Source organism: Humulus lupulus, chromosome 7 (assembly GCF_963169125.1).
Source record: "Humulus lupulus chromosome 7, drHumLupu1.1, whole genome shotgun sequence".
Lineage (NCBI taxonomy): Eukaryota > Viridiplantae > Streptophyta > Magnoliopsida > Rosales > Cannabaceae > Humulus > Humulus lupulus.
This window is the reverse complement of record NC_084799.1, coordinates 138,075,469-138,102,397: the sequence shown is the minus strand read 5'-3', so window position 1 is coordinate 138,102,397 and position 26,929 is coordinate 138,075,469.

Sequence of the window (26,929 nt, the reverse complement as noted above, 5' to 3'; positions counted from 1 at the left end):
ATACTATAAGTCCAGTTCTCTAGTATTATGAATACATGTAATATAGATCCGGATTATTGATGTAGTAGGACATCTTGGTGGACGTACTTTGTATAAAGTGGTTATACATGAACACGACCCAATATTTTATTAATGCTAAATAATAATATTTTCTTTATAAGTATTAATTAAACATATCAATAAGATCTTAATATTGAAATTATTATGAACTACTGTTTATGTCATATGATTTCTTTGATTCACTCGTTATGGTTTGTCAGAATGTTTAGCCTGAAAACTTTTGTTTTGGGAACACATTGATGTAAATGGCTGGGGACATAATATACAGATATGGAATCTATTACTTTCCGAGAGGAGTTGAATAATTGCTCTCTTAAGGGTTGGATTTTGGAACTAAAAGGTTATTGAGCTCAAATTCATAAATCAGTTTATGAATTAACCTTCACTAGTAAAGTTAATGGTACTTAAGGAAACAAGATATCATTAAAGAGGTTAAACAGTAATTAATTCCTAATTTAATTATGAACCATGAATAAAGGATTGAATTGTATGTAGTGATTAAATTGATGGACACTTTTATGTTTTAAAAGTACTCAATAAATATATGTCTATAATTACTAGAGTTCAATCTCATATTTTTAGTGGAATAATATTGAGATTAATAAATTAATGTTAGTTTATTAAAGAGTTATAATTAATAATCTAAATTTATTGGAGCTTGAAATTATAGGTCCATAGGTCCCCGAGATGGCTCTATCAACATTATTCGAGGTAAGAGTTGAAAATGGAAACATCAGGAAAATGACATATTTGGAAGAAATTTGTTCTTCAGGGTAAAATATATAATTGAGACAAATTAGTTAATTATATTTTTTTCAAAAATTATTTTGGTATTTTTGAAAATATCATTTAAATAATTAAGATAATTAATTTTGAATTAATTAACTTTATTTATTTAAATAATGTGAAAAGATATTTCTGATAATTTAAATTTGATTTGAATTTGAAATGGTATGTATTATTTAATTAATCTGATAAATAAGTTATCGAGTTTAGATATTTTTGAATAAATAATTAAAAGAAAATGGTTGGCACACATCCCTGAAATGGGCAACGAACCCCGGTTGACGTTGCAGTCACTTATCTGAATAAAATGCATACATGAGTATGGTTATTACTACTAGGCATGCTTAATATCATTATGTAATATTTATTTAGGGCAACGGGCCCTGGTGTGACGCTGCACTCACTTATTTGAATATAATGCATGTATTAGTAGGGTTATTACTGCTAAGCATGCTTATTATGATTTTGTAAAATGTTATTAACTGTTTATGAGCATGTTTAAGTTTTCTTGCTGAGCCTTAGCTCACGAGTGCTATGTGGTGCAAGTAAGGGGGAAGGGAAGCTGGACGAGCCATGAGTTGGAGAGCTTCAGTGACGACGTGTACATATGTGGCTGCTCGACCACCACGGTCGGAGTTTCTTAGAGGAACAACGGTCCAACCCTATTTTTCCACTTAGGTCGGCTGTTTCTAACTTTTGAGTTGTAATTACCCTTTTGAAACTGTAAACGACTTTGTAAATGTTTATTTTGGGATACTATGTACGAACTTAATGTTTTAATAAAATGACTGTTCCTTTCTTCCAAAAATTTTAACCTTAAGTCGTTAACCACGTTTAGTTACACATTTATGGCCAAATGACCCATTTAGTGAGTTTAACACTATTCAAACACATAATGTAACGATCTTGGCTATGCAGAGCGTTACAATAACACAATTAAAAGAGTTGTTAAATGTGGATGATTAATTGTGATGTGAATGAGCATGATAAATGTGAACTATATGTTAAATCTAAACTGTTAAAGAAACATTTTCCAAGTGTTGTTAGATGTTCAAACTTGCTAGATTTATTACATAGTGATTTATATGAATTAAATGGCATGTTGACTAAAGAGGAAATAGATACTCCAGAACTTTTATAGATGATTGCTCTAGGTATACTTATGTGTATTAGCTTAAGAGTAAGGATGAGACATTTAAGGCATTTTAAATCTATAAAGCTGAAGTAGAAAATAAATTGGAAAGGCAAATTAAGATTCTTAGAAGTTATAGAGGTGGTGAATACTTTTTCAAATGATTTTAATGAGTTTTGTGAACAATGTGGAATTACACATGAATGCATTGCACCATACACTCGACAACAAAATGGGATCGGTGAAAGAAAGAATAGGACTTATCTTGAGATGAATAACTATATGTTTTTACATGTTAAATTGTGTTATAATTTGTGGGGTGAAGCTTTGCTTGTTGGTGTCACATATTGAATCGAATTCCTGAAAAAAAAAGTGTCTCCATATGAGTTATCGAGAAGAAAGAAGCCTAACCTAGGTTGTATTAAAGTGTGGGGATGCCTTGCTTATTTCAAAAGCATGGAGCCTAAAAGGATCAGTTGGGTCGAAGGGTCATAAAGTGTACATTTGTTGGCTATGCCTCAATTAGCAAGGTGTATAGACTATTTGGCTATGAGTCTAATGTGATTATTGAATCAACAGAAGTAAAGTTCTTTGAGAATTTGTTATATTGTGATAGCGACTCTCAAGAACCCACATGTGTTGGAGAATCTCGTAAAAAGAAAGATCCAAAGGTTGATGAGAAACCTATATTACCTCGGAGAAGCCAAATGCTTAAAGAGTTGCGATCAAATGAGAAATGTTCTCAAGTGGAGACACTTTACCCAGTAGAGGGAGACCTTGAAGAAGTGGCATGGAAATTTCCAATGATTATTCAAGTTGAGGATGATCCCAAAACATACCAAGAAGCAATATCTTCGAGAGACATGAGAATTGGTAGACCTTCCACAAGGTTCAAAACCAATTGGGTGCAAGTGAGTATGTAAGAGGAAATATCACACCGATGGCACATTACAAACCTTCAATGCTAGATTAGTAGCCAAATGGTTTGAACAAAAGGAAGGGATCAATTATTTTGACATGTATGCATTGATTGCTAGGACAATGAAAATAAGAGTTATATTTTCATTATCATCAATATATAACCTTTATGTTCCTCAAATGAATGTCAAAACGACATTTCTAAATGGAGATCTCGATGAGGAGATCTATATGGAACAACATGAAGGTTTTGTTCTAGGGGGAAATGATCATAAAGTGTGTAGACTTGTTAAATCATTGTATGGTTTAAAACAAGCACTAAAAAAATGACATGAGAAGTTTGATAAAGCTATAGTTTCATATGGGTTTAGACACAATAATGCGGACAAGTCTTTATACTCTAAGACTTGTGATGGCTATGTCATCTTGGTGTGTCTATATGTTGATGATATGATTAATTTGAGTAATTAGATGAAAGGCATAATAAAATTGAAGAGGTTTTTATCTTCCACTTTTAAGATGAAAGACTTTGGAGAGGTCGATACCATTTTTAGGTATAAAAGTGAGAAGAAATAGTGGGGGTTATGCCTTAAGTAAAAAACACTATGTTGAGAAAGTGCATAACAAGTCTAGGCATCTCAAAATCAAATAGACAAATATACCATTTGATTCAAGCATGCCACTCACTGTAGAGCAGTGGCTCAACTTGAGTATGCAAGTGCATTAGGGAATCTAATGTATGCCACTCATTATAGAAGAGCGGATATTGCATATGTGGTTAGTAAGCTAAGTAGGTTTACTAGAAATCCAAGTATGGAACATTGGAAGGAAATTGAGAGAGTTCTAGGGTACCTTAAGAAGACCAAGAAGCTAAGCCTACAATATTCAATGTTCCCGAAGATACTTGAAGGATATTCTGATGCAAGTTGGATATCTAGTGTGGGAGATAATCTCTCCACAAACAGTTGGGTGTTTATCTTCGAAGGAGGAGCGATTTCTTGGGGTTCCAAGAAAAAAACATGTATTTCACACTCAACAATGGAGGCCGAGTTTATAGGTCTAGCAGCAACCAGAAAATAGGCTGAGTGGCTAAGGGATCTCATGTTGGATATCCCAATTTATGCAAATGAGGTATTGAAGATCTCGATACATTGTGATAGTCAAGCCACATTAGCTAGAGCTTATAATGGCATATATAATGGGAGGTCTAGACATATAAGTCTAAGACATGATTATGTGAGACAATTGATTTATGAAGGAATCATATCGATCTCATATATTAAGACAAGTGAGAACTTGGCGGATCCATTTACAAAATCTCTTGCGAAGAGGATAGTAAGTTCCACTTCAAAAGGGATGGGATTAAAACTCCTAGAATAATATATTCACCAATGAGTTCAATGGGTAAGAATAAGTCATTGGGTGAATAGTTTCAACACTAACATAATCATGAGTTCCATTCAAGGATAGTTAGTGTTGGTTGCTACCGAGTGCTGCCTCTCACGGGAGTTCGAGTTTCTCCTTGGAAAGTTGGTTGCACATGGCCATATGAGTGCTAAGCAAGAAAAGTGGGAAAATGAATGGTCAATTGGAGGTGTGTGCGGTGTTACTGGTCTTATCACTAAGGAGTACTTGGTTCAATCTTTAAGACACCAATGAATTCGACAAGACTTTGTAATATTTTCACTAAGATAAAGTTCAAATCGAAAGATACTTTATTTGATGCACCAATATTGTATAAGATAAGATGAGTGGATTATATTTAACCAAGTGGGGGAATGTTGATATCGGTTAAATATAATGTTTAAGATATTTACACGATGAGGTGCAAAACACTTAACGGTTTTCACTTATGCTTAAATGACAACTTGAGATTGTGTAGTATGCATCTAAAAGTGACTTTTATGGGTCTAAAGTGATACAATGAGGTATCCAAACTTTCCCAAAAAGTTTAGAGGCATTTGGAAACATTTTGGGGTCATGCTCGGGGCATTAATATAGAGTCATCTATGTTGCATTGCTTGTGGGAGGCGACAGATCGCCTGAAAATGCCTGGGAGGAAAAACCCCCAGCTCGCGATGTATCACCTGCTGGGTGGCAAAGCATCGCCCATGCGACATATCGTATGGGCGGCCCTTACGAGACCGTACAATTACGTGACTTAGCTCCAAATGATGTGTTTAAAAGCTCTAATCCTAATTGTTGAACTTAATGACGATTCCTACACTATAAATAAGGGTTATTGGAGTTGAAAAGCCTTTATCACACTTTTCAACTCACTCTATAACCTCTCTCTCTCTTGCTTTCAAAGATCTTACGTTTTCTCCAAGAAACTCACTAAGTATTACTTGAATTGATGAGTTTTAAAGGCTTGTTCAATCTCAAATCTCATTATGCTTTTGAAGAAGTTTCAAGCAACAAAGGGAAGGCTTGGAATAGAGATATTTCATAACAATATTCATATTGTGTATAAGCCTTAGATGTTCCCCAAGTTTGAAGATTAAAGTTGCTCAAAACAAAAGGTTGTAATCTCTCCAATCTTTAACTTTGTATTTGTGTTGGTCTATTGTGTTTGCATTGTTAGTATTGATTGTTAAATGTTTCTAAGTTCATCTTATAATCATTTAATCACTTAATCCTTTATAATAATCAAGATTTTCATTCATATCATGAACATAGTTATTTGATTATCAAGATTTTAATTCATACTTTGAGTAAGGTTCTTGATAAGCATCTAGGGTCTGTAATATTGAACTATTCCTATTATGCATTGTAGATTAAGAAAGCATAAAGCCATAAAGTTTCAACATGTAGCATGCATCGTGGTGGGCATCAGGGAAGATGACCTCAAGAGCATGAATAATTCTAACATGCTTGTCTGATACAAAAGTCAAATTATCGACATCCCCAATGGCTTCCTTCAATTTCATCATGAAATACTTCCAAGACTTGTGATTCTCACTGCCCATCAACCCGATGCAATTGGATACAAGTGGCTATTCGCATCAAATGCAACAGCACATAGCATGTGGCCAATATATCGTCTTCAAGAAAGTGTCATCCACACATATCACAGGATGACATGATTTAAATCCCCTTCTATAAACTCCAAGTGAGAAGAAACAATAAAGAAAATGACCATCCTCTGTGTCAAAATTGGTTATTGTACCAGGGTTCTTTTACTGCAATATGTGCAAGTAAGAAAGCAACTTGGTGTAGGAGTCTTCATGTGTCCCGCTAATATACATGAGTGCCTTGTCTTTGCATCTCCATGCCTTCATATAACTCATATCGATCTCAAAAGATTTCTTCATATCCTCATTTATGTTGTTTTCCATGTAGCTAGTGCCATCAGCAACATATTTGTTCTTGATAAGGTGCCCAACGAGCCACGGTGCATGTAACACTGTACTAATCAGGACTATTAACCTGTGTATTTTAAATAGTGCTTAACTCACTATATGAGTAATTTGGACTAAAACCTTGTAATTAAAACTAACCCAAGAATTATGTATTTAAAATTTTGGTCAAAAACAACCATTTCATTAAAAGGTTTAGGTTCGTATCCGGGATCACAAAAGGGTTTATAAACTGACACATGAACAACATAAACACCAAAAGTTGGCCTAGGCAGCAAAATTTGTGTTCAACCCTAGTTCCAGTAAGTAATCTCGACAGTGGCAGTTTAGCATGCCGCATATGTATACATCGCCCCTAAAGCTCTCCAACTGAGAGCTGGTCCAACTACTCTGTGCCCTTACCTGCACCATAGAGTACTCGTGAGCCAGAGACCCAGCAAGAAAACCTCACAAGGCATAACAATATCCAAATATTCAAAAGCACTAAACACATGCTTCACAATTATCCAATACATTTAAATTTGTAGACATGTTCTACAGTTTACAAAGATGTTCAGATAATCAATTACATGGCTCAGGAAGACACTCTTGCCGAATGGTCCGACCGAGCTAAATGCGTACACAAGCATTCTGCTCACGGTTCATGCCAGAAAAGTGGGGACCGCACCCTCCAAATTAAACTCTCCTTCACGACATGCGTTCCACACGTTTTGCTAGTTAGCCCCACGCTCAATGCGATGGCCGTCTGGCCCCATGTTCCACACGTTGGCCGAATATCAGTTATATCATACATTCACCGATAGTTCAAGGCTAATAAGCATACCAAAGTTAATGTAAATAAGCGGCCATAGAGCCACACTGGGGCCCCTTTGCCTTATTCCCTTTTTTACTAGCCTTAAAGTTGCCAACAGGCGGCCATGGGGTCGTACAAGCATATATCATGCTTCTGGGTTGGCCTGGCCACAACAATCTGCGTTCATCATACTAATGTCGCCCTCGACTTATAAGTTGAGCTTTTTATATTGGCCCTGCCATTTCGGCCTGCATTCTGTACGCTAGTGCCGCCATCGACTTATAAGCAGAGCTTATTATTCCACATAAGCGACTATAGAGTCACACCTGGGTCCATAGCCCTATTCCCATATAACTAGCCATAGAGCTAGCCCAGCACATCTTGCGCTTTATTTTCCAGGCGGCCATAGGGTCGTTCAGGCGTATACCAGGCTCCTAATTAGCCTAAGCATATCGGCCTGCACTTAGCATGCTATTGCTGCACTTGACATATAACTTAATCCTTTCGACCAGCGCTCAGTGCGCTTTTGTCATCCTTGACCTATATGTCAAGCCTTTTGACCAGCGCTCAGCGCTCTATTGTCGTCCTTGACTTATAAGTCAAGCCTTTTCAATCAGATAATACAGATGAGCACACATCATTTAGCAATTATCTAGATATAGAGCATTCAAGCATGCTTAATAAAAAAATTATAGGCATAACCATAATCATGCTCATTCACAGGGGCTCGAGCCCTAACCATAACCATGTTCAGCAAACGGGCCAAGCCCTAATCGCCTATAACACATATTGGGTGCAATTTTCTTACCTCAGGTCGTGAGTGAATAACGTATGACGACCCCGAGTACGGTTCTGTCCTCACGAGCCTAACGGTCACCTTAGTCATAAACATAACAATGAATAACTATCAGGAACGCGCTAATAAAGGCTTACGATTCAATTCCTAGCCTCCGAGACCTTGCATTCTACTAACTCGGGTAGTAGAACCATTCCCGAGCCCTTAGGTTTGGGTTCCCAGCTCCCAAAGCCTACTCTTTCTCATTTCCCCAATTTGAGCCACAGTGCCCCCCACTAAGGGCTGCAGCACAACAAGTCAAAGAGCCCTAATCCCAAAACCATAGGGCATGCACCACGGCACGACCCGCCTGGCGCCGCGGCGCCAAGGCAGTTCGAGGAACCTGTGACGCAACCCTACGAACTTAAAAAACCAGCGATTTTCAGAGTCGCCAATCTTCCAAAAACCATCCCAAACACATGGTTTTCACCTCTTTCAACCATAAAAATGGTCCCAACATCTGATAAATACAATAAACAACTCTAAAACTCAATTGAGCATCAAAATTTCAGAAAGCTTCAAAACTTTAAAACAAAACCAAACCAAAACTCATTGAACTGAATTACCTCCAATGAAATTCAATTCCCTACTGTTTCCCTAAGCTTAAGAACTTCCAAATTCTTTAGTAAGCTTACTACTAAGCTCTAGAATCACAAATCCCTTCCGAAATCTCAAAATCTTAGGAGAGAGAAAAATGTGAGAGAGAGAGAGATGCTCTGTTTTGCTCTGCTTCCTGAGTTAATAATTCAGTTGTTTATAACTTAAGGGTCCAAAGGACCAAAATGACCCTAGGGCCAAACTTCTCTCTCAAAGCCTGTAACGACCCAAAATTGCTAATAGGGCTTACACTACTACAAAAACACCTTTTTAGGACACATTTTTAGGACACTTACATAAATGCGAGTCCTAAAAAAGTCTCCTGGACCTTTTAGGACTTGCGTTGCGAGTCCTTAAAGAATTTGTGTGTCCTAAAAGTTTGAGTTTTTTTTTTAAACAAACACCTCCTTGCAAGTCCTAAAAACCTATGTGTATCATAAAATTCTGAATTTTAAAAAACTGGAGTTTTTTAGGACTCGCAAAAGAATGTTTTGAGGACTCGCATTGCGAGTCCTAAAAAATTCTTCGCGAGTCCTAAAAACTTATGAGTATCATAAAATTTTGAATTTTGAAAAATTTCGAATTCCCTCCAATTTTTTTTAACAAAAGTTTTATTATTATATATTAAAAAAGAACAAAAAAATCACACAGCCCACATTTCCACTCTCTCTCCTCGGTTCCCTCTCTCTCTCTCTCCCAAAGTTCCTTCTCTCTCTCCCAAAGTGCCACCGCCGAACGCCGCCGTCCCACCTCCGGCCACCGCCTCGCGCCGGACCAATGGAAGCGCCATCCCCTGAACTCCCGACCCCCAGAGATGGCGACCTCACGCGCGACCTAAGGCCCTCAATGGAACACTTGAAGTTCAGTCATTCATGGGTTTCTCCCAAACTTTCCGAGCATATTCCGGCCACCTTGAGCCACCACGAGCTAAACAACCACCACCACCATACTCCTTGCTTCTTGGGATATAAAACCCAATAGTTTTTTTTTTCCGAACCACCACCTTTTAATGGTGCCACCGCCACCGTCGCGCGGAGCCCCGCCGCTAGATTCAAAACCCACAAATTAATTTATTAAAAATAAAAAATAAAACTTTTCAGGACTTGCAATGCAAGTCCTAAAAACACATTCTTTTAGGACTCGCATTGTTTTTAGGACTCGCAATGCGAGTCCTAAAAAACCCCAGTTTTTAAGGCTCGCAACGCATGTTTATGAGTATTAGATGTGGATATGGGCCCTTTATAGCTTATAAAGGCATATTTGTAATTTTGGCCCGTTGAGGGCTTAAATGTGATAAATGGTTGAGACCACATTATTATGTGGATATATTTGCTATATATAGTTCGAGACGGTCCTAGTGAGCAGATAAGCGAAATAGTCACAACAGGGTTTAATACCTAGCTCGGGGGGAGCCTAAGGGTATTTTTGGGATTTTGGAGAATATTTTGGGATTTATTGGATATTGAATTAGTATTTGGTAATTAGTTAGACATGATGAGGTTAATTGATTAAATGTAGAGTTGACCTGTGAAATTGGCCAACGGTCGTATGTGCAATATACGACACCTTTTGAACGAAATAAATAAAATAAATGACAGAGTACGATATCTTAAATAAACACACAAGAATTTTATAGTGGTTCAAACCTGTTCATTCTGATGAACATGGATAACCTAATCCACTTCATCTTTAGTATTGAATTACTCGACAATTACAAGCACAAATTGATGAGTTCACTCGTCACTCAGATTTTTCTCCCAAAATTCCCAAAAAAGAGAGAAGAAGATCCCCTTTTTATGAAGCCCTGGGTCTTTTATTTGTAGTACCCAGGGGATGTTACATGATCAGTAATACTGGGATCGTGGTTTGGTACACAATTATCATGTAATGGAGTGACGTGTCCACTTTCCCATGATCATGAGATCGTGGGTCTTCTCGTTGTTTCTTTAGATCGTGGTAGACAATGCACGATTGAAACTTCTGGGAAATTGTTAAGTCTCTTTTGGTATATGAGACTTAGGTGCTAGGCTCGACGACCAAAGCTTGGGTGCTAGGCTTATTGATCTCAGTTTGAACGAGAGTGATTGTTTCTCACTGAAGTGTACTTGGGAGTTTAGGCCGACCACCCAATGAAAGATAGGGTGGGCCGACCACCCAGGTGGCTCTTGGGCCTGCTTAGGCTGACCACCCTAGGGGTTGAGGTCAGGACGACAACCCCTAGGGGTTCTTGGGCATACTGGGGTCATCAACCCCCAGGGTAGGGGGTCAAGCCGATCACTCCTAGGGCCCTTGGGTCTGCTTAGGCAGACTACCCCTAGGGGTAGGGGTTAGGCCGACCACCCCTAGGGGGTTTAGGCTTGGTCAACTTCCCTAGGTCCTGGACCTATCTTATTTTCCCGTCGGTCTTTTCTCAATGCTTTGTCATTTTTCCCTGATTTGTGATATCACGTGTCACATTTGTTGGTTTTTATTGATCAAATCAGAGATTATGCGCAGCGGAACAACTATCAAAATGTCAGATTAATCCCATAAGATTTCTAGATCTACTTCTTCACACTCATATATATATTGAATCAAGGACAAGAATAGAAACATTACCTTAGGTCCTTCCTTGCTGCTATCTTTTCGTATGGCTGAATCCTTGAGATCTCACACCAAGATCTTCCAAAATGTTCTCAGTCATCCAAAGAATGAGTGTGGGCTCGCTATACAAATAATAGGCAATAACTATTTATCATATATTTTCAACACATGAGATCCGATAAAGTTTGGACCTAGGTTTTGTGAAGAACAATGACCTTTGTTTTTGTCACTAATCTTTTTCTCTGAGAGAATCCTAGATATTTTTCTATCCCTGAAAACTTACGTTCTTTGAAAACTGATATCAAATATTTAATAATATCCAATATATTAAAATATTTGTTATTTTAAACAAATTCAAAATAACTGATCAGTTATCAGATTTTTGTTTAAATAATAATATTTAAATCAAATCAAAATATCTCATTATTTATTTAATATTTAAATAACTAAAATTGTGGAATCAAGAGACCAAGTCTCTCTCTTATGCGTGTAGCACAGTGCCTGTGCACTGTGCCACACGTGTACCACATGCATGTGCAGGCATGTGATTTTTCCCAATTTTATTATTATTTAAATACCAAAAATCCCAAAAAATAAATTAATTCAAAATTAATTATATTTTTGTTAAATCAAATAATTAATTAATTCTTAATTAATTAATTACACATAATTAATCAATAATTATGTTTGATACATAGAAAAATATTTTACTTATCACATAAGTCCTTTTTGCCCATTTTTGTATTTGCCTTTGACAGTGATTGTTTGAGCCATTTCGGGGACCATGGACCTATAACATTAAGCTCCAATAAATTGAAACTAAATAATTAAACTCTTTAATTATAATAGTTAATTTATTAATTCTGATATTACTCCACTATAAATTCAGAATTGCACTCTTTATGTTATAGATATACTTTTACAGAAATCTTTTTCTTAAGTCGTCCATTGATATAACTATCTTACAATAGTTCAACCCTCTAATTAATTAGTTCATAAATTAGAATGGGAGAATTACCATTTAACCTTTCTAATTTACTTCTTATTCCTTAAGTACCATTAATTCACTAGTGAATAATTAATCTATAATCTAATTATAGATTTGAGCTCAAAATTATTCAGTTCCAGAATTAACCCTTAAGGGAACTAATATACGATCCGTTAGGAAAGATTAGATTCCGTATTGTTGATACATGTTCCCAGCCATCCATGATATTAAATCTCCAAAACAAAAGTCATTAGCCTCATTCTTTGAAGAGACCTTAACGAGTGAATCAAAAGATTTAATAAATATGAACATGAGTTCATGGACACTCAGGATTTAGGTTGATCTATAAATGATCATCAGTTATGATATGAATTACAAGTCTTTATTGTTAAATGGTTTTTGGATAAAGACTTTAATTCACATCGGTCCTTGTCATATATAATCATGTTATATAAAGCACCTTTACTGAGATGTCTTACCACATCAATAATCCGAATCTAGATTATTTGTATCATAATGATACTCAGTAAACTGTACTTACAACTCCAATTAATGAATTCCATAACTTTAATTTGTTGTTGTTGACTATTTTTATTCATTCATGCGATCTTAATTCTCTCGTACTAATACAAGATCACATCCTCAATAATGAATATGGAATTTTTCTGATATTTACAAAATTATTCAAACAATAATTTAACAATCTAAATATAACAATAATAATAAACCCATCGTATTTATTTATTCACAGAAAAAACAAATGTCTTTACATGCTTTTAGGACACACTCCTAACAACATTCTCATTCGCCACATCATCCTTGTATGTTTGAGGGATAACATGTAGGAACATTTGAGGAATAGTGGGAATTGGGGGGAAAGACTAACTTACCCTTAGAGCAAATTAAATGGCTAACTAAATTCAAGGGAGGCATTTTAGTCATTGTTTGATCAAGGTTAAGATCAGCTAAGGCCTTAGAAGTAGACAGAACCCACAAGACACAAAAGGAAGTCTCAAATACTCTCTCTCCCTTTCCTTCTATACGATTTCTTCCCCTTTCTCTCTCTCTCTCTCTCTCTCTTATGTTTAAAGAAGTCTTGAGGAGCTAAAGCATTGAACCAAAGAATTTAGGTGGGAAAAACTTAGGAATTTAGGCTCAAAGATTGAAGATTTAAAACTGAGGGATTCAACCAGAATCTAAGGTAAGAATTCAAGTTAGATTTTCTAGAATTCTGCTGAAATCATGTTAAGGTTTAAGTTTGCATGAGGCCTATTTTTGGTAGTTGGTTTTGGATTGAATTTGAGTGTTTTATAAGAGTGTGAATTTCTTATAAGATTAGATATGATGTTAAAGTTGTGTGGATAAGAATCCTGGGTTTGGTTTTGAGTTTGGCTGAACGTTTGGTTGAATTTTGAGGTTTTTGGCTGGGAAGGATGAGGAGGAAACCCATAAATTTTGGGTACCTGGGGGCGCACCGCAACCCAACTCATGGGCGCCATAACTCACATGCCCAGATGCCCTGGGAGGGCTCTCTGTTTTGAGGGCGCGCTGTGACCCTAGGGGCAAGTTGCGACCCGCCTCCCCCAAATGCGTGGGGGTTGTGTCTCTATCTTGAGGGCGCACCGCAACCCCTAGGGCCAGGTCGCAGCCCGCCTAAGGGATTTTGGCCTAGGTTGGTTTTTGTGATTAGAAAGGCTCGGGGGTTCAAAACTAAGTGCTCAGGATGATTTCCACTACTCGGTTTAGTAGAAATCAAGGTCTTGGTGGCTAGCTAATGTTTCCTAAGTATTTATGTGGGTTTAAAATTGATGATTTCCCATTGTCTCTTTGGCTAGGTTTATCGCTAAGGCTCAGGTTTGAGGATCGTGCTCGGACCGTTCTGTATCCTCCGCTTGGGATTCAAGGTTAGAAAACTGTACCCTTGTGTGGTTGAGAATGGGACTAAGGTTCCCAGTAATTGAATGCTTATATGGTGTTCGTAAGATTTATGTGATATGCGAGAATGAACGGCCTAAGAGAGTTGGGGCTGATGATTAGCGCAATGAACGCAGCTCGGCCACTGTGAGCCAGGGTTAGCTAAATTAACAATGGACTCGGCCTAAGCGAGCCAGAGTCAGCTAAGTAAACAGAGGGCTTGGTCTAGGGGCGCTGACCCTGAATACCTGTATTATTGGTTTTGATATACTATTGAAAGTACATGTTTAACGTTTTTAGCTTTATGCTTTTAATTCTTTGGACTTCTGTTTAACTGTTTAAAGATTGGTTAGATGCTACCACTGTTTATGTGTTCGCTATTTATGGTTTTCTTGTTGCGCCTTGGCTCACGGGTGCTGCGTGGTGCATGTAAAGGCAAAGGGAAACTGGACCAACCATAGGTTGGAGATCTCTGGGGGCGAGGTGTACATTGTTAGTTGCTCGTCTGCCACGGCCGAGAGAAAGTATAGGGACAGAGCCTTAAATTTTATATTTTTCCATTGGAGTGGCTACTGGTTGTATAAAACTTTTGAGAGTTGTAAATTGTCTCTCAAACCTTGTTTTTGGGATCCCTTGTACCAAACATCTATTTTAATGAAAATTAACTATTTATGATCAAAAACCCTTTTAACCCTAACCATATAATTGACTTTAGGAACACATTATTGTTCAAACGACTTGATTAGCAAGTCTTGCACTATTTTAAAATACACAGTGTAATGGTCTTGGTTATCCAGGGCGTTACAACTTGGTATTAGAGCCAGATTAGGTTTAAGGGTTCTTGAAGACTGGCTGGGCATGTACACATGCTGCGAAAGACAAGCTCGACTCACGGTTTGGTAACTGTATATATGTGATTACATGTTTAAATGCTTGAATGAAATATAAATGTTTTAATCTATGTGATTAATAGGGAGCATGAGATACTGATAGGGCCTGGCCCTTGACTGTTGTGTGGTTATAATGGGGCATGCTTATTAGCATTGCTACTGCATGTGATTGAATATTTAAATGATTGTTTGTATCTTGATTTCTTATAGTTGGTTGAGTTTCAATGGTGAATTATGGAAAGAATGTTAACCTATAACCATTGCCTGACTGCCGAGTCGTTGATTGCAGATAAACTTGGATAGCTATGCGTCCAAGGTGATCAATACGACTAGCCGGCACAGGGTCTGAGGCTAGAGATGATGATCAGGCTAGAACCCTCCTACAGAGTCAAGAAGAGTATATTCGCCTTCTAAGACAGTAGGATCCATCAAAGAATGCTACCCCTATTATGCCTCCTACTGTGGCACCAGTTGTACAACCACATGAGGTTGGGAACAAGTGGGAGCCACTTTATGAGCGATTTAGGAGAGAGCATCCTCCAATTGTTGAGGGGGGACTAGATCCACTGAAGGCTGAACAGTGGATGAGTATGATCATTTCCATCCTGGATTTCATGAGGGTGGAAGGTAATGACAGGGTGGCTTATGCCACCTATATGCTTAGAGAGGATGCCCATATTTGGTGGGAGGTGGCATCATAGACTAGGGATATTTCTATTTTGAGTTGGGATGGGTTCAGAGATCTGTTCAACCAAAAGTATTATAATGTTGTGATCAGGTGAGTGAAGGTGAATGAATTCACAGGGTTGGTACAGGGCAGCATGACGGTTACAGAGTATTCCCTGAAGTTTGATAGGCTAGCGAAGTTTGCATCAAACTTAGTGCCTACAGGTGTGGCTAGACAGGACAGGTTTGTTTAGGGGCTTAATGCTATGATATTATGAGATGTGAGGATTACATCGATAGCTGGGCAGACGACTTATGGCCAGGCTATTGAGAAGGCTCTTACCGCTGAAGAAGCAGAGAATAAAATATTGAGGGAGAACGTTGCGAGACAGGATGTTCGCAGGGCGGTGCCTCCATACACAGGGTCTGGTAGGGCCGGAGGCCCCAGTGATTTGAAGAGGAAGACCCCTGACACTTCGACCACTACTGGTCTTGATAGGAGGAGTCAGGGTGCTCAGGGTGGTCGCCAGGGAGGCAGTGAGATATGGAGGAGTTGTCCAGAGTGCACAAGATGTAGAAAGCGCCATTCAAGCAAATGTCGGGCAAAGGCTTGCAATGTGTGCGGGGTGGTGGGACACCTCAAGAAGAACTGGCCAACAGTGAAGAAAGAGGAGCTCAGGAAGGTGCACAACTTGACTCCAGCTTGAGTGTACACCTTGATGCAGGCAGAGGCCGAGGCTAGTCCCTCGGTAGTGAAGGTCAGCTTTCTAGTGCTGGCTCTTCTTATATTGTATGGATTGACTATGGTGCTACACCTTCATTTGTTTCTAGTAAGGTAATTGATATATTATGTAGACCTAGTGAGTATTATACTGTGGGGTTTGGGACTATACTTCCTACATGGGAACTGGTAGATTCTAGACGATGGATTAGAGCACTGCCAGTGATGGTCATTAGTAGGGAACTATCAGTAGACTTGATCGAATTGAGTGTGGATGACTTTGATATGATTTTAGGGATGGATTGGCTGGTCATATATGGGGCTACTATAGACTGTAGGAAGAAGATGGTGACCTTTGAGCCTGAGGGTGAGGATCCCTTTGTTTTCATGGGCGCTATGCATGGACCTCGCATACCCATGATATCAACATTGAGAGCTAGAGACCTATTATAGGGAGGTTGTATAGGTTTCCTAGCTAGTGTGGTGGATACCACTAGAGTTACGCCAGTAGGGCCAGTAGAGACCAGATTGATACACGAGTTCTTGGATGTGTTTCTTGAGGATTAACCAAGACTGCCACCGCATCGGGAGATCCAGTTCATCATCGAGTTAGTGCCAGGTATAGAGCCAGTGTTGAGGGCACCATATAGGATGGCTCTGGCAGAACTGAAGCAGTTGAAGATACAGTTACAAGAACTTCTTGATTTGGGATTTATAAGGTCTAGTTTCTCGCCATAGGGAGCTCTGGTTTTGTTTGTGAAGAAGAAGGATGGAACCTTGAGAATGTGTATAGACTACAGGGAGTTGAACAAGTTGACCATCAAGAATAAATACCCCTTACCAAGGATCGATGACCTGTTCGATCAGCTGCAGGGAAAGACAGTATTCTCGAAGATTGATCTTCGATCTGGCTATCACCAGCTAAGGATCAAGGATGAGGATATACTAAAGATGGCCTTCCGAATGAGGTATGGGCATTATGAGTTTTTGGTCATGTCATTTGGTTTGACCAATGCCCCAGCAACATTCATGGACTTGATGAACAGGGTGTTCAAGCACTTCTTGGGATCAATTTGTGATCGTCTTTATCAACGACATTTTGATTTACTCTAGTTCAAAGGCAGAGCATGAGCAGGATCTCCAATAGGTATTGCAGAGACTAAGAGAACATCGACTATATTCTAAATTTAAGAAGTGTGAGTTTTGGCTACCAGAAGTGACATTCCTTGAAAACATTGTTGGTGAAGATGGGATTAAGTTGGATCCAACTAAGGTAGAGGCAGGGAGAGATTGGTAGAGGCCAAGGAACACCTCTGAGGTTAGGAGATTCCTTGGATTAGCAGGATATTATAGACGATTCGTGGAAGGGTTCTCGAAGAATGTTGCATCGATGACAGAATTGACACGGAAGAATCTGAAGTTCACCTGGTCAGATAAGTGTGAGAAAACTTCCAGGAAGTAAAGTGACGGCTCATTACTGCTCCTGTTTTGAGTCTTCCTTTGGAGGGAGGGAAGTTTGTGGTATATTGTGACACATTGAGGTTGGGGTTGGGATGCGTGTTAATGCAGAATGAGAAGGTTATTGCTTATTCGTTACGGCAGCTGAAGGAGTATGAGGAGCGGTACCCTACCCATGATCTAGAGTTCGCAGCGGTGGTATTCGCACTGAAAGTTTGGCGACATTACCTGTATGGGGAGAACTGTGAGATATACACCGATCATAAGAGCATGAAGTATTTCTTCACCCAGAAGGACATGAATATGAGGCAAAGACGTTGGCTGGAGTTGGTAAAGGACTATGATTGTGATATCCTTTAACACCTAGGGAAAGCCAATGTAGTGACAGATGCGTTGAGCCGGAGGGGTCTGGGATAGTTATTCAGCTCTATACAGATATCAAGAGAGCTGGCAAAGGAGATGGCTAGAGTGAGGATAGAGATGGTTGTGGGTCGGTTGGCCAATATTACCTTATAGTCAACCCTTCTAGAAAGGATAAGAGAAGGTTAGTTTCTTGATGTACAGTTGCAAGAAGTTAGAGAGAATGTCCTAGCCAGAGTGGCTAAGGAATGTTCCATTTCTGAGAATGGTCTACTACGGTATAAGGGTCAGATTTGTGTCCTGACAGATGTGGGTATTAGATGAGAGACACTAGATGAATCCCATACGACACCATACTCACTCCATCTAGGCACCACAAAGATGTATCAGGATATGTGGACTTATATTGGTAGCATGAGATGAGGAAGGATGTATAGGAGTACGTGGCCAAGTGTTTGACTTGTCAGCAGGTGAAGGCAGAGCACCAGCGACCAGCGGGGTTGCTACAGCCTTTGGGTATTCCTAAATTGAAATTGGAAGACATTACTATGGATTTTGTGGGAGGTTTAGCTAGGATAGTAGGGCTACATGACTCGGTGTGGGTGATAGTAGACAAATACACCCAGTCAGCTCACTTTCTCCTAGTGAAGATGAACTATACTGTGGATTAGTACGTGGAGCTATATGTGAGGAAAATTGTACATCTCCATGGCATTCCCAAGTCTATAGTATCAAATTGGGATCCCATAATTACCTCCAAGTTTTGGGTTGGTTTGTAGAAGGCTATGGGGACTCAACTGAAGTTAAGTATGACCTTTCATCCTCAGACTGATGGACTATCAGAGAGGATGATTCAGGCATTGGAAGATATGCTCAGAGCATGTGTGATAGGCTTTGAAGGGTCTTGGAGTAAGTATCTCCCATTGATTGAGTTCTCATATAACAACAATTATCAATCAACGATTGGAGTGGATCCATATGAGATGTTATATAGAAGAAGGTGTAGAACACCCATTCATTGGGATGAGATGGGTGAGAGGAAGTATTTGGGACTAGAGATGGTACAAAAGACTAATGAGGCTATTGAGAAAATCCAAGCTTGAATACTCGCCTCACAGAGCAAACCTGTAATGCCCTGGATAACCAAGACTTTTACACTGTGTATTTCAAATAGTGCAAGACTTGCTAATCAAGTCATTTGAATAAAAATGTGATCCTAAAGTCATAATCAGGTTAGGGTTAAAATATTTTGATCATAAATGGTTAATTTTAATTTAAATAGATGTTTGGTACATGGGATCCCAAAGATATGGTTAAAAAGACAATCTACAAACTCTCAAAAGTTATTTACAATCAGTGGTCACTCTAATGGAAAAATACAAGTTTTAGGCTTCTGTCCCTCTACTTTCCCTCAGCCGTGGTGGATGAGCAACTGACAATGTACACCTCACCCCCAGAGCTCTCCAACTCATGGTTGATCCATTTTACCCTTACCTTTACCTGCACCACATAGCACCCGTGAGCCAAGGCCCAGCAAGAAAACCAAAACAACATAACATAATCAATGATGATAATCAATTAAGTCACAAGACAGTTAACCAAATATTTAACAAGTCATAGCCTCAAGCTAACAACAATAAACATTTATATTCGACAATTTATCTCAATCAATACACAATACTCAAGGTCGACGCCCTTAGACTGCACCCTCTCCTTAACCCATTGACTCTGGCTCGCTTAGGTTGAGTCCAGTGCTTATCTAGCCGACCCCAGCTCATTGTAACGATCCAAAAATCACTAATAAGGCTTATGGGCCTTGATTAGTATGCCGGGAGGGTGTAATTGGTTTATGCATGAATTAAATAATTTAATGCATGATTTCGTGATAAGCATGCTTATATGATTATATGGATATATGAAATGCATGTCTAAGAGAATTAGTATGCATGTAGGCCCTGTTTAGCTTAAAGGGGTATATTTGTAATTTTAGCCCGTTGAAGGCATAAATGTGATTATATGTTATAATAGTGAAGACCACATTATTATGCAGATACATCTGCAGCACGCGACTTGAGGTATTGTTGTATTGTTGTAATTCTCACATCTCATGCTATCATAGCATTAAGCCCTGTAATAAATCTGTCCTGTCTGGCTGAATCAGTAGGCACTAGATCTGGTGTGAACTTTGCAAGTCTATCAAAATTCAGAGCATACTCTGTGGCCGTCATATTTCCCTACAGTAACCCCACAAACTCATTCACCTTCACTTCCCTGACGGCAAAGTTATTATAATTCTGGTTGAACAAGTCTCTAAACCCATTCCAACTTAGAGTAGAAACATCCTGGTCTGTGATGCCACTTCCCACTAGATACGGGCATCCTCCCTCAGCATATAGGTGGCACAGGCCACCCCTTCATTACCTTCCACCCTCATGAAATCTAGAATCGAAGTTATCATACTGATCCACTGTTTGACCTTCAGTGGATCTGGTCTCCCTCAAAGGTTGGAGGATGTTGTCTCTTGAACCTCTCATACAGTGGCTCCCACCTATTCTCAACCTCAGGTGTCTGTACAACAGGTGCCACAACAAGAGGCAAATTAGGTGCAGTACTCCCTGACAAAGCCTGCTGCCTCAAAAGACGAATCTGCTCTTCCTGGCTTTGATGTCGGGCTTGCATGTCTGCAAGTATCTGCTGCTAGTTTTCAGAGACTGGCGGAGGTTTCTGGCCTTGGTCATCATCTCTGGCCTCAGACCCTGTGCCGACTAGTCGTATAGATCACCTTGGATTCATAGCTATCCAAGTTTATCTGTAATTAACGACTCGACAATCAAACATTGATGACAGGGTAACAATCTTTCCATGATCCACCGTTGGAACTCAACCAACCACAAGCAATCAAGATGCAAATAATCATTCAAATATTCACTCACATGCAACAGCAATGCTAATAAGCACGCCTCATTATCATCACACAGTACTCAAGGTCCAGGTCGTATCAATATCTCATGTTCCCTATTAATCATGCAGTAAAGCATTTATATTGCATTAAAGCACTAAAGCATATAATCACATGTATGCAATTACCAAACCCTGAGTCGAGCTTGTCTTTAGCAGCGACTGTACATGTCCAACAAGTCTTCAGGAACCCTTAAACCTAGACCGCTCTTATACCAAGTTGTAAGGCCTTGGATAACCAAGACTGTTACACTATGTATTTCAAATAGTGCAAGACTTGCTAATCAAGTCATTTGAATAAAAATGTGATCCTAAAGTCATAATTAGGTTAGGGTTAAAAGATTTTGATCATAAATTGTTAATTTTTATTAAAATCGATGTTTGGTACATGGGATCCCAAAAATAGGGTTAAAAAGACAATTTACAAACTCTAAAAAATTATTTACAATTCGTGGCCACTCCAATGGAAAAATACAAGTTTTAGGCTTCTGTCCCTGTACTTTCCTTCGGCTGTGGTGGATGAGCAGCTAACAATGTACACCTCACCCCCAGAGCTCTCTAACTCATGGTTGATCCATCTTACCCTTGCCTTTACCTGGACCATGTAGCACCCATGAGCCAAGGCCCAGCAAGAAAACCATAACTACATAACATAATCAATGATGATAATCAATTAATTCACAAGACACTTAACCAGACATTTAACAAGACATAGCCTAAAGCTAACAACAATAAACATTTATATTCAACAGTTTATCTCAATCAATACACAATACTCAGGGTCGACGCCCTTAGGCCGCACCCTCTCCTTAACCCACTGACTCTGGCTCGCTTAGGTCGAGTCCAGTGTTTATCTAGCTGACCCTAGCTCACAGTGGTCGAGCCGCGTCCTATGCGCAAATTATCAGCCTCTGACACTCTTAGTTCATTCATTTCATGCTCACAAGGCATTATCACAGTTATACAACATATGTATTCAAATACAGGGAATCTTAGTCCCAACATAGCCACACAAGGGTGTAATTTTCATACCTTTAATTCCAAATGGAGATAATTGAATGGTCTCGAGCACGATCCTCAATCCCGAGCCTTGGCAACAAACCTCCAATTCAACTTAATGTCTTGAATTCAACCTCCAATTGTAGCCCAGTTTCATAGCAAAATCCTTGCACAAATTCAACTTAATGTCTTGAATTCTCCTATGTTTTCCCACCTTAAACTCCCAGCTTAAGGCCTAGGTGTTGCCCCTTTTTCTTCCTTAACTTCCAAAGCACAAAAAGAGAAAATTAGAGAAAGAGAATACGTGGGAAAGAAAAAGGAGAGTTTGTGATGTTTCCCTAAGCTTCAAATGACTTTTAACATTTGAGTATATCTCTAATTTTTAAGCAAAAGACCTATTTGTCCTTCTAAGTTTACTAGTCCTCAAGTTGTCCCTAGGGGTAAAATGGTCATTTACTCCCAGTTCATGCTAATTCCTCAAATGTTCCTAATATTTACCAATCAATCTCGTCATCCAATTAATTACCATTTATTTAATCAGTATCTAATAATTCCCAAAATATTCTCTAAATTCCAAAAAAAAATGTCCATAAGCCCCTCCCAAGCCAGGTATTAATCTCTGTTTTGACTATTTCGCTAATCCACTCACCAGGAATGTCTCAAGCCATACGCTGCAAATATATCCACATAATAATGTGGTCTCCACAATTTATCACATATAATCACATTTATGCCCTCAACGGGCAGAAATTACAAATGTGCCCTTATAAGCTACAAATGGTCCACATGCATATCTAATATTCACAAACATGCATGTCACATAGTCATATAGTCATATTAATCATGCATGCCACATTATCATGCAATAAACCGTTAAATCACACATATACCAATTATGCCATCCTGACACGCTAATCAAGGCCATTAAGCCATATTAGCAATTTTGGGTCGTTACAAGACCGAAAAGCTACGCTGATCCTAAGCGTATGGATATGGAGTTCCAGGTAGGGGACCACATGTTTCTGCGAGTTTCACCACTACGAGGGGTGAGAAGGTTGGGGAAAAAGGGCAGGCTGAATCCTAGATTCATAGGACCTTTTGAGATCTTGGAGAGGTTCAGGCTAGTGCCCCACAGGTTGGCGCTTCCACCGTCATTATCGAGAGTTCATGATGTATTCAAAATTTCCATGCTTTACAAATACGTCTCAGATACGATCATGTGTTGAAGTATGTCGATTTTGGAGTTGCAGACAGATTTGTCATATGAGGAGCTACCGGTTCAGGTCCTAGACATGAAAGACAAGGTTCTATGGAACAAGACGATTCCTCTAGTCAAAGTGTAATGGAGGAATAGCAAGGTCGAATAAGCGACCTGAGAGCTTGAGTCAGCTATGCGGGATCAATATCTCGAGTTATTTAGGTAAATTTTGAGGACGAAATTTTTAGTAGGAGGGGATAGTTGTAACGACCCAAAATCGCTAATAGGGCTTAGGGCCTTGAAAAAGCGTGCTAGGATGGCATAATTGGTTTATATGTGTGTAATTGGTTATATGCATGATTGTGTGGCATGCATGATTAATATGATTGTTTGAATATATTATATGCATGTTTAAGAGTATTAGATATGCATGCGGGCCCTTTATAGCTTATAAGTGCATATTTTTAATTTTTCCCCATTGAGGGCATAAATGTGATTATATGTGATAAATGGTTGAGACCACATTTTTATGTATATATATTTGCTATATATGGTTCAAGACGGTCCTAGTGAGCAGATAAGAGAAATAGTCACAGCGGGGTTTAATGCCCAACTTAGGGGGGAGCCTAGGGGTATTTTTGGGATTTTAGAGAATATTTCGGGATTTATTGGATATTGATTAAGTATTTGGTAATTAATTAGACGTGACGAGGTTAATTGGTTAAATGTAGGAACACTGGAGGATAGAGCGGGAACTAGGGGGAAAAGACTAATTTACCCTTAGAGCAAATTAAATGGCTAAGTAAATTCAAGGGGGCATTTTAGTCATTGTTTGATCAAGGTTAAGATCAGCTAAGGCCCTAGAAGTAGACATAACCCACCAGACACAAAAGGAAGTCTAAAATACTCTCTATCCCTTTCCTTCTATACGATTTCTTCCTCTCTCTCTTATGTTTGAAGAAGTTTTGAGGAGCTAAAGCATTGAACCAGGGAAATTAGCTAGAAATTTAGGCTCAAAGATTGAAGATTTAAAGCTGGGAGATTCAACTACGCTCTGAGGTAAGAATTCAAGTTAGTTTTTCTAGAATTCTGCTGAAATCATATTAAGGTTTAAGTTTGCATGAGGCCTAGTTTTGCTAGCTGGTTTTGGATTTAATTTGAGTGTTTTATAAGAGTGTGAATTTCTTATAAGATGAGATATGATGTTTAAGTTGTGGGGATAAGAATCCTGGGTTTGGTTATGAGTTTGGCTGACGGTTTGGTTGAATTTTGAGGTTTTTGACTGGGAAGGATGAGGAGGAAACCTAGAAATTCTGGGTACGTGGTGGCGCACCGCGACCCACATGCCAAAAATGCCCTAAGAGTGATCTCTGTTTTGAGGGCGCACCGCGATCCTAGGCGGCAAGTCGCGACCTACCTCCCCCAGATGCATGGGGGTTGGGATTCTGTCTTGAGGGCGCGCTGCTACCCCTAGGGCCTGGTCGTGGCCTCCCTAGGGGATTTTGGCCTAGGTTGGTTTTTGGGATTAGAAAGGCTCGGGAGTTCGAACCTAAGTGCTCAGGATAATTTCCACTACCCGGTTTAGTAGAAATCAATGTCCCAGTGGCGAGCTAATGTTTCCTAAGTATTTATGTGGGTTTAGAATTGATGATTGCCCATTGGCTCTGTGACTAAGTTTATCGCTAAGGCTCATGTCTGAGGATCATGCTCGGGACCGTTCTGTATCCTCCGCTTAAGATTCGAGGTAAGAAAACTACACCCTTGTGTGGTTGAGAATGAGATTGAGGTTCCCAGTAATTGAATGCTTATATTGTGTTTGTAAGAATGATGTGATATACAAGAATGAACGACCTAAGAGAGTCGGGGCTGATGATTAGCGCAATGGACGCGGCTCAGCCACTGTGAGCTGGGGTTAGTTAAATAAACAATGGACTCAGCATAAGCGAGCCGGAGTTAGCTGAGTAAATAGATGGCTCGGCCTAAGGACGTCGACCTTGAACACCTGTATTATTGGTTTTGACATATTATTTAAAGTACATGTTTATCATTGTTAGCTTGATGATTTTAATTCGTTGGATTTTTGTTTAACTGTTTAAAGATTGGTTAGATTCTACCACTGTTTATGTGTTTGTTGTTTATGGTTTTCTTGCTGGGCCTTGGTTCACGGGTGCTACGTGGTGCAAGTAAAGACAAAGGGAAACTGGACCAATCATGAGTTAGAGAGCTTTGGGGGCGAGGTGTACATTGTTAGCTGCTCGTCCACCACGACCGAGGGAAAGTACAGGGACAGAGCCATAAATTTTATATTTTTCCATTAGAGTAGCTACTGGTTGTATAAAACTTTCGAGAGTTGTAAATTTTCTCTTAAACCCTATTTTGGGATCCCATGTACCAAACGTCTATTTTAATGAAAATCAACTATTTATGATAAAAAATCCTTTTAACTCTAACTGGATAATTGACTTTTGGAACACATTATTGTTCAAACGACTTGAATAGAAAATCTTGCACTATTTTAAAATACACAGTGTAACGGTCTTGGTTATCCACAGCCTTAGAAAGCTCGCTAAGGGCAAAACTGTCATTTTACCCTCCCGTCTCACGATACACTTAAAATTCCTAGTTAATTATGCTAAACCTAGAATATCACTATTTTTCCCAAAATACGTCTCATACTCCAAGGAGTCCTGGTAACTCACCGAATTACCGAAATACCCCTTGGCTCACCCCGAGCCGGGTATAGGTCCCTGTTATGAATAAACTGCTATCTTGCTCAAAAGGACCGACTCTTGCCGAATATCTCAAATATACCAACATAACCATGTGGGCTCAACATATGACGCATATAATTACAGATATACCCACAGTAGGTTAAAATTACGAAATTGCCCTTATTAACAAAAACGGGCCTATAAACACATTTAACACATGTAAACATGCATAATCAGCCATATTATAATATAACCCATGTAATTCACATAATCACATAATTAATCAATTAATTTTACAAAATAATCCAATATTTCCCTTCATGCCCCCTAATCAAGGCACTAAGCCTTATTAGGAATTTTGGGACGTTATAATGCAGTTGTATGGTGGTCTTTCTGTCGTATGTCTAGTGAGCATGTGTGTACACACTATTGTATGTACACTATTGTAAACATGGAAGACCGCACTAGTTTTTTCTCCCTTGATCTTCAACCACACTCAAGATCCTTGCAAGTGATATACCACACATCAGTATAAGACTTCTTCACCACAAACTCAAAATTATTCTTCATTGTTAAGAGAGCTACTTTGGTTTTCAAATTCATCTTGTCATCAAAAGTATTCTCAAGCTGTATTTCTCCCACTGGTGCACCAGATGAGGAGGTTTGTGGTCGACCAGAGGCAATAATATCTTCTTTCGTAAACACAGGAACACTCCATCTTGTGTGATGTTTTGTTGAAAATATTGGAACTTTCCCTTTGCTATTATCTTTTGCTCTAGCAGGACGACTAGAGCTTATGCCAGGTGTTCGACGTCCTTCACTTGGTAGGTGTCCCCGTGCAGTAGGAGGTACTAGCTGTTCTTGTACTTGTTCGACTTATAAATCTTCAAACTTTTCAACTACCACTTCTACACTATAATATGCCTCTGGATCGTCCCCTAAACCCTCCTCATTATCTTCATCAAATTCAGCTACTGGATCATCATTCACAATGGGGTCGTAC